This window comes from Bos grunniens, chromosome 24, assembly GCF_055505025.1.
Source record: "Bos grunniens cultivar Pamir isolate PY7600 chromosome 24, Bosgru_T2T1.0, whole genome shotgun sequence".
NCBI lineage: Eukaryota > Metazoa > Chordata > Mammalia > Artiodactyla > Bovidae > Bos > Bos grunniens.
The window spans coordinates 33,647,432-33,656,113 of NC_141188.1; the positions used below are offsets into that span (position 1 = coordinate 33,647,432).

At 46.1% G+C, this 8,682-nt stretch overlaps 1 long non-coding RNA gene across 1 annotated transcript; it reads left to right on the forward strand.

Annotated features, from left to right (window-relative positions):
- The first annotated feature begins 646 nt into the window (after positions 1-646).
- On the forward strand, positions 647-5,029 carry LOC147346011 (uncharacterized). Its single transcript, XR_015153441.1, has 3 exons — positions 647-759; positions 2,096-3,503; positions 4,762-5,029. It is a non-coding gene; the product is annotated as an uncharacterized LOC147346011 (long non-coding RNA).
- Positions 5,030-8,682: the final 3,653 nt, after the last annotated feature.

An 8,682-nucleotide genomic window follows, 5' to 3' on the forward strand; every position in this document is an offset into this window, starting at 1 on the left:
CCACACGCATCTCATTTGTCTTCAGTAGGTTCTTCCATAATCTCATCATTATTGCTATGGCCCTCCGAGGACAGCTGACTTGCATTAATCAGTCCAGCCCCTCATCGCTCACCAGATTCTTTACACTTTTACCATGCCCTGGGGCCTGCTAACTTACTTGAAAAATTAATAAACCTCCCCCCTCTTTTCTTACCTTATTAATGTCTGTCTTTGTAACCCATTATCCCCGCATATCATCAGAGATCACTGGAGGGTGTAGTGGTCACTGGCTAGCTCCCCTCCTTCTATCCTAAAACTGGAAACTCCCCCCATCTCCCCAGGGGCCAGAAGGAAAATGGCCTTCGTGGGCTGGCAGGATGTTTGTTTAGCAGCATGATGGCACCATGGACGGAAGGCAGGAGAATTCTTGGGCTTCTGCTCAAGGCCATTAAGGCCCATTAAGTTGTTCCCTCCTCCCCCACCACCTGCCCCCCTCTTTTGTGCACCCTAGTAAATCTGACTCATTAGCTTTAGATGTTTTGAAATACTGGTACATTAATCACTTGTGTTTGCACACTGTTTATGTGGGTTGTTGGTCATGGTCTGTAGTTATACTGGCTGTCTCCCTTGCTTACTTAAAGGTACAATCCAATTGAAAATAAAGATTTTTGCAGGTTTGCTCATTACACACAGTGTCGGCAGCTGGTGAGTGTCTTTTGCAATTCATCAGAGGCCTCCCAGACCACCTGCTCTCCGCATCCTGCAAACAGCTGGCTCTGGGTAAGTACCATAAGCTATTACCTTATACAGCAAATAAATAAATAAATGGATGGATGGGTAGACAAATAAATAAATACATTGACTTGTCAGCCTTGGAGCTTTGCTTCTTGATGGGAAAAGGCCATTTTGACTAGGGGAAAAATACCTCTAGCCCAAACCTCTGTGGTGCCATTTAAATGAAAAGTAAGGGAGCAGGTGAAACTCTCAAAATTTCAAGTGGAAATATTTTGTCACGTGAGTATCAAGGCAGCCAAGAAAAGGACTCCACAAGAGGCTGGCTGTGTGGTTTGGTACAAAGAGTGGGAGGAGGGGAGATTGAATTGAATTGCCTTTTGGTTTGAGCTTTCCCTGGTGGCTCAAGAGGCAAAGAATCCAATGCAGGAGACATAAGAGACATTGGTTCAATTCCTGAGTCAGGAAAATCCCCTGGAGAAGGGAATGGCAACCCACTCCAGTATTCTTGCCTGGAAAATGCCATGGACAGAGGAGCCTGACAGGCTATAGTCCATGGGGTCCCAAAGAGTCAGATGTGGCTAAGCAACTAACACTTTTCTTTTCTTACCTTTTTTTTTTTTCCTGCAAAAAGTCAAAGGGAAGCTTTGTGGAATTTGAGCTAAGGCCACCAAATGTCCCAGCATTAAGAAGCCAACCCCCAAATCATCACATAGCACCTTAGATTTTTGTGGTCTTTGGTCTAGTTTTTGACCCTGAGAATGATCTCTAGGTGGCCGTGCCCTGCTCCTATCCCCAGCCCCCTGTCCTGATCCTGCAACCCAAAGAGAGCCCAGGGACAAGCAGGAGCCAAACGTCGGCCATGCAGCCAGGCACCTGCCAGGAGGAAGGGCAGGACTGGAGAGCAGACCAGCTCTTGGCTGACCGATGGCAGAGCTTAGCAACACAACTGGAAAATGGTTGGATGTGTAGGGGGACAGGAGTTCAGCAAGTCCTTTTGAGACATTTTCAAGGTTTATCACAGACTCCCAGATAGTTCCCAAGTAGACTACTATTAATAATTTGAAGCTTGTAAACATCACCCACTATAGCTATAATCCCCCAAGATCACTGACTCCAGTCTCCATGGATTGGTCAAAATTGAGCTGTCTTCTGACTTGTCCTTGCAAAACTGGAAAGACAGTTTGGTATAGGACAGATATCTATGTGACTTATCTACAAGCTTCACCAATCAAATCCCAAAACAGTGCTGTTAGAAATCATTATTTTTATCTTATGGCTGGCTAAATTCTTATCAGTTTTGCAACTCTATTTGTGTTACTTTTTTAAAGCAAGAGTATTTGTGGGTTGAACTGACATGAAGAAATGTTTTCCATTTTTCCAGATTGAAAAACTGAAGATGAAGATACATCCATATTCCTACATTTTTCTTACTTTAATCCCTCAAGGACTACTAAGAGCCTAGTTGTTCTGTGTGGCAGAGAACTAGGAGTATCAGTTTGTCAGAAATACAGACCCCCGAAACAGAATACGCATTTTAACATTTAAGATCCCCAAGGGACTTGTTGGTGTGTTAAGTGTTGACAAGCACCACTCTTATATACACTTGATTCTTTTAGGTCAAAAGTATCTACAGGGATGGCCACAAGTCATATCAATACTAAGGTGGTCATAAGAATCTGAATAACAAAATGCAAACCAAGCAAATTCCTCACCTACTATAGGACCTAAAATGCCCAATTCCTTGGAGAAGCAGAACAATGTGGTAGAAAAGAAAGAGGGGACTTGGAGTCAGAAAAATCTGGATTTACTCCCTGACTCTGTCACTCAGCAAAATCTGACCTAGGCTAGTCACACCCCGGAAGCTTCATTTCCTCATTTGAGAACAGAGATAATAGCAACTCTGCCGCCAGGATGGCATCAGAAATAAAGGAGCTCCTTTACGTGCAGTCACAGGATAAGCTCAAAAAAGTATTATACGTGTATAATTAAACTGTGGTCATCATAGTAATAATAGGGATGTTGAAGACAGAACAACTGGATTAACCCAAGGGATGAGAATGAGAACCCCACCCAGCGGTGGGGGGAGAAGAAACAGGCCCCAGTTTCCTGCAGTGGCGCAATTAACTCTCACTAGCGGCAGTGGAAGGGTTTCCCAGGTCGCTCAGTGGTAAAGAACCCACCTGCCAATCCAGGAGGCATAAGAGATGTGGGTTCCCCGGGGTGGAGAATATCCCCTGGAGGAGGGCATGGCAACCCACTCCACTATTCTTGCCTGGAGAATCCCATGGACAGGGCTGCATGGCGGGCTACAGTCCATGAGGTCGCAAAGTGCTGGACACGAAGTGACTCAGCGCATGCACACAGTGGATGCTGTCAGCTCACAGTCAATATTACGGCTGCAAAGAGCAAATAATTTTATTTGGGATCTTAAGAACTGCAATTTAGTTGAGAGAGTAGCATTGAAAATATATGTTACCATATACAAAAGAGATAGCCAGTGGGAATTTGCTGTATGACACCAGAAGCTCAAATCCGATGTTCTGTGACAACTTAGAGGGATGGGATGGGGTGGGAGGTGGGAGGGAGGTTCAAGAGGGAGGGAACATATATACACCTGTGACTGATTCATGTTGATGTCTGGCAGAAACCAATACAATATGGTAAAGCAATTATCCTCCAATAAAAATAAATAAAACATTTTAAAAAAAGAATTTAAATTCAGGAGACACAGATTTGAGACACAGATTAGGAGTGTTCCAGGGAAGAAAAAGAGTCAAGGATATATAAAGGTAAGAGCCACAAGGTTGTTTAAGAATTACAACCCCTCATAATTGTATACATATAATTATGACTGATTCACGTTGATGTATGATTGACACCCTTGCTAACACAAGAAAGGAAATATCTGTCCTTAAGGGGTAGACTGAACAAGCTATTTTAGGATAAGGGTCTTTAAGGAGCTTACATTTCTGGAACATTGGACAGATGTTCTTGATACCTATGTTAAGACAGTGTTTGGTAGTGTTAGTCGCTCAGTCATGTCTGACTCTTTTGAGACCCCACGCAATTTCCCAGGGAAGAATACCGCAGTGGGTTGCCATTCCTTCTCCAGGGGATCTTTCCAGCCCAGGGATTGAAACCATGTCTCCTGCATTGCAGGTGGATTCATGTTAAGAAATGGTCAAAGTTCATATTCCATTCGGGCTGAGATGTGCATAAGCCAGAGCTCCTCAGCGGTCTCCCAGCTCCACTGTAAAGAGCTCTCTGAGAATATCGACTCCGTTTTGATTGTCCTTATACAGTGTATTCACTGGTGCAATCTCTCTGGCTCTCGAGAAGTATGAGAGATGTGTTAGATACAAAGAATTGAGTAGCCATTGCTGCGGGCCTTTGATTTATTGAAGAAAGTAGGTCTTCCCTGGTGGCTCAGTAAGTAAAGAGTCTGCCTGCAATGGGGGAGACCAGGGATCAATCCCTGGGTTGGGAAGATCCCCTGGAGAAAGAAATAGCAACCCACTCCAGTATTCTTGCCTGGAGAATCTGTAGACAGAGAAGCCTGGTAGACTACAGTCCATGGGGTCACAAAGAGTCAGACACGACTGAGTGACTAACAATTTCACTTTCTTTCAGGATGATTATTCAACAATTCAAGCAAACCTGTGGGAACACAAGGGCCTTCTAGGCAACATTTAAAGAAATGTTGATCTCTTACAGGCAGTAGACAGGAACAGAGTGTAGCAGAGCTTTAGAGAGAGTAAAATTTTCCTTCTGAAAAGTTTCCTTTGCTGAGATCAGGGCCCTAATAGGTGAAGCGCTGGACCTTGAGACTTGGAGTGGGTGTATCTGAGTGATGCATATGAGAATTTTTCGCTCCCAGATTCTCCTGAACCCTCTTTGCCTATAGTAGAGGCCCCCTCCCCTTTGTTAGAGATAATGCCCCCCAGCTTGCTTGAAGAGCTACCCAAAGCCACCACCCAGTTTGATGATTCTCCAGGAGGACTCAAAGGGTCAGCATATTGTCATACTCATAGTTATGTTTCATTACAGCACAAGGATATAAAGCAAAACCAGCAAGGGGAAAAGGAACATGAAGTCCACGGGAAGCCAGGTACAAGCTCCCAAGGATCCTTTCCCAGAGACGTCACAAAGAATGCACCTAAATCTCCCAGCAACAAGTGTGACAACATACGTAAAACGTTACTAACCCAGGAACCTCATCAGAGTCTCAGGACCCAGAGTTTTTACTGGTGGCTGATCATGTAGGCAGCGTCTGCCTGACACATATCAACATTTCAGATTCCCAGAAGGAAGGCAAGTACATTGTTTATACAATGTAGGCACCATGAACCACTCTTCTTAAAGCTAAGAGCTTTTCTGGTGGCTCAGGTGGTAAAGAATCTGCCTGCAATGCAAGAGACTTGGGTTCGATCCCTGGGTCAGAAAGATCCCCTGGAGAAGGGAATGGCTACCCACTCCAGTATTCTTACCTGGAGAATTCCATGGACCGAGGAGCCTGATGGGCTACAGTCCATGGGGGTCGCAAAGAATCAGAGTGACTAACACTTAAAGCTGGGAATGATGAGAGCTTCCCCAAACCCAAGTTCCCAGATGCCAGCCAGCTTTGAAGCTGGTCTTTCAACCAAGAGCACTCATCCTTGTGACCCTGGGGCCAGACTTGTAAGCATGTGTTCCTTCTCAAGTGAAGCCGTTTCTCTGTCAACAGAGGCCGCTGGAGTGCCACCACAAGGTCACAACCGCAGGAAGGGGCTCCTCATGCTAGTTTCATGGTGCCATTTGCCTTTGGCCTGACTGCCAATACATCAGGATACAGGCGGCCCAGTGGTGCCTCACCAGCCCTCGGGGACCACCTCCAGCCTTATCCCTGCGCCCTCCAGCAGTCATCTTCCCCACCTAGGGGGCTGCTTCCTGCAGACCAGCACCAGCTGTGCCTTCTAGCAAGCTTCTCCACTGCCAGCATGCTGCGTGTTCCCATGGCAGTCATGCCCTCTCCGAGAAGGTCTGGATCTCAGCCTTGTGGGACAGAGGGAAAGCCTCTTCTCCTTCAGTCCTTAGTTCCTTCCTTATTTGTTGTCATTGTTGTTGTTCAGGCACTTAGCCGTGTCCAATTCTTTGCGACCGCATGGACTGCACAGCACGCCAGGCTTCCCTGTCCTTCATTATCTCCTGGAGTTTGCTCAAACTCACGTCCATTGAATCGGTGATGCCATCCAACCATCTCATCCTCTGTCAGCCCCTTTTCCCCAGTCCTAGCCATAGCAGCTGCTTTCCGCAAGTGCTGTTTCTATATCCTTGGAGGCCTCTTTTATGCTTTTTTGTAGTTAGCTATCTTTTACTAATTAATAATTCTTTAGATTAAAATTTTTCTTTTCAACTTTCTTGTGAGATTGCTGCCTCCTGATTGGACTCTGACTGATGCCGTGTCTTGAAAGACCATGTTGCTCCCACTGCCCCTCCTAGAATAAGACAGATAGGGTTAAATCTTAGCACCTCCTGGCTTGGACGTGCTGGATCAGTTAATGGACAGTGTGAACCATCCGCCAAAGGAGCTGCAAGACCTGGCCAAGATGTGCTGATAAGAATGGGGAGGGCCCATGACGGAATGGATGCTAGGGGGTGGGGGCTTGGACCGTAGTTTGGGTAAAGGATACAAGTAAAATCAGCATGGAATGCTTTCCCATTATATGCAAATCTAGGCAGATACCCAGCTGCGGGGATGGCTTTTAAAAGCTTAAAAAATGTGATGATCTGTGTGACTAGTCCAGTGAATTAGACGTATCAAAGCTGCTCTGACAGGGACTTCCCTGGTGTTTCAGTGGTTAGAAATCTGCCTGGCAAATTCGGGGATCACAGGTTCGATCCCTGGTTGGAGAACTAGGACACCACATGCCACTTAGCAACTAAGCCCACGTGCTACAACTGCTGGAGCCTGCACACTCTGGAATCCCGGCACTGCAACTGAGTCAGTGCACTGCAAAGAAAAAACTCACAGGGCACAACGAAGATCCCACATGCTGCAACTAAGACGCCATGCAGCCAGATAAATATGGAAGGGAAAAAAAACTTGCTAGGGCAGATAGTCTAGAACGCGATCTCAAGGCTCAGAGAAGTGGATGCCAGAAGGTATTTACTAGGTAAAACCCTACTACCACCCGGAGGGCCCCGAGGACACCCTTATTCCAAACAGAAAAGGAATGCACTCCGGAGAGAGCACCGGCATGGTGAGAAGCTTAGTGGTGGCTCCGCTCTGTGGCCAAGGCTGAGAGGAGGAAACACAACAACAGAACTGAGCCCACTGAAAGCCCCAGAATCTTGAAATAATAGAGGTCTAGGGGCAGCACCTCTTCATCTGAAGCAAGGTGAGCACAATTATCACAATGAAATCAAGGTCAGAGTAGCAGCCAGCGGCACCGGGAGAGCTATGGAGATGGTAAATAGAACACGGTGTTCCTGGGGGCAAGATTGATGAGCAGCCAGTGAGGTATTGCACAAATTACCCAACTAAAAGAAATCAAGAATGGATGATCAAGAGTCTGCAGGCAGCTGCCCAAATAAAAAAGTCATGATTGCTTGCCAGGTTTCTGGACCTGAGCCAGTTCTTGTTTCCAGAACAACTGAAGGAGAACTCAGATCCCCACACAAAAAACAACACTGGGATTCCACAGCAAGTGTATTCAATAATAACTCTCCCAGTGTTTCCCCCAAAGTGACCTACAGCCATTTACTTACTTAACTATCCAGTGGGAGAATGAGAACTTACAAGGGTTGCTAGTTCCAGGGTCTGAGTTGACTTTGATTCCCAGAGACCCAAAGCACCATTCTGCCCTCCGTTATAACTGAAGAATATGGAGTCCAGACATGACCCAGGTCCAGCCCAATACGAGTCCATTGGGTCTGACATATCCATTGATTCTTTCCCTTATCCAAATATGTAACTGGAATGGGCACACCTGATAAATGACAGAACTCTTACATCAAGTTCTTGATCTTTGGAATAAGGGCCCTTGAAGTGGGGAAAGTCAAGTGGAAGCTTCTGAAACACCCCCACTACCCACCCACCCCCCGCCACCCAGGATAGTAAATAAAAAACAAAACCATATCCCAAGGGGGATGGCAAAAAGGATTTTGTGCCATCATCAAAATTCTAAAGAATGCAGGAAAGGTGATAGCCATGATGTCCACATTCGATTTACCTACCACTGTAAACCCTTACAGGACCCCACAGAAACTGTACTGATCATGGTGGATGACAGTTGACTATCACCAGTGGTGTGCTGGTAAGTGGTCCACAGCCCAAGAGGTGGCAGGAGGCTTGCTTTGTTGCCTCTGCCAATTCCCATGGTATAATATTCCCACCATAGGCTCGACAACCAACTCACAAGGCTCCTGAAAATGTAATAGTTGGCTCTCATAGGCCAGTATGGAGCTGCTCCAGCACACAGATTACCGCAGACTTAACTAAGCAAAAGTCTCGATTGCAGCCACTGTGGCTGATGTGGTATCTTGAACACAACCTTCGGCACTCCGCCTGCTATGCAAGAGACCCAGGTTCGATCCCTGGGTTGGGAAGATACCCTCAAGAAGGAAATGGCAACCCACTCCAGTATTATGGCCTGGAGAATTCCATGAACTGTATAGTCCGTGGGGTCGCAAAGAGTCGGACACGACTGAGCAACTTTCACTTCACTTCACTTCAGCACAGCCATAACTAGGAAGCTGGATAGCTCTTCTTATCCATCCCTATCAAAAAGAAGGATCAGAAGCAATTCATACTTGTATGGGTGGCAATATACAGGTGCCATCCCCTAGGCCTTGTTAACTCTTAACTCCCCAGGACCTTCATCATTATATAGTCCAAAGGGACTTGGACATTCTGGAGGTTTCTCAGGACATCACACTATTACCAACATGTTCATGAACTGGATCTGTTAAGTTCAGTTCAGTTCAGTC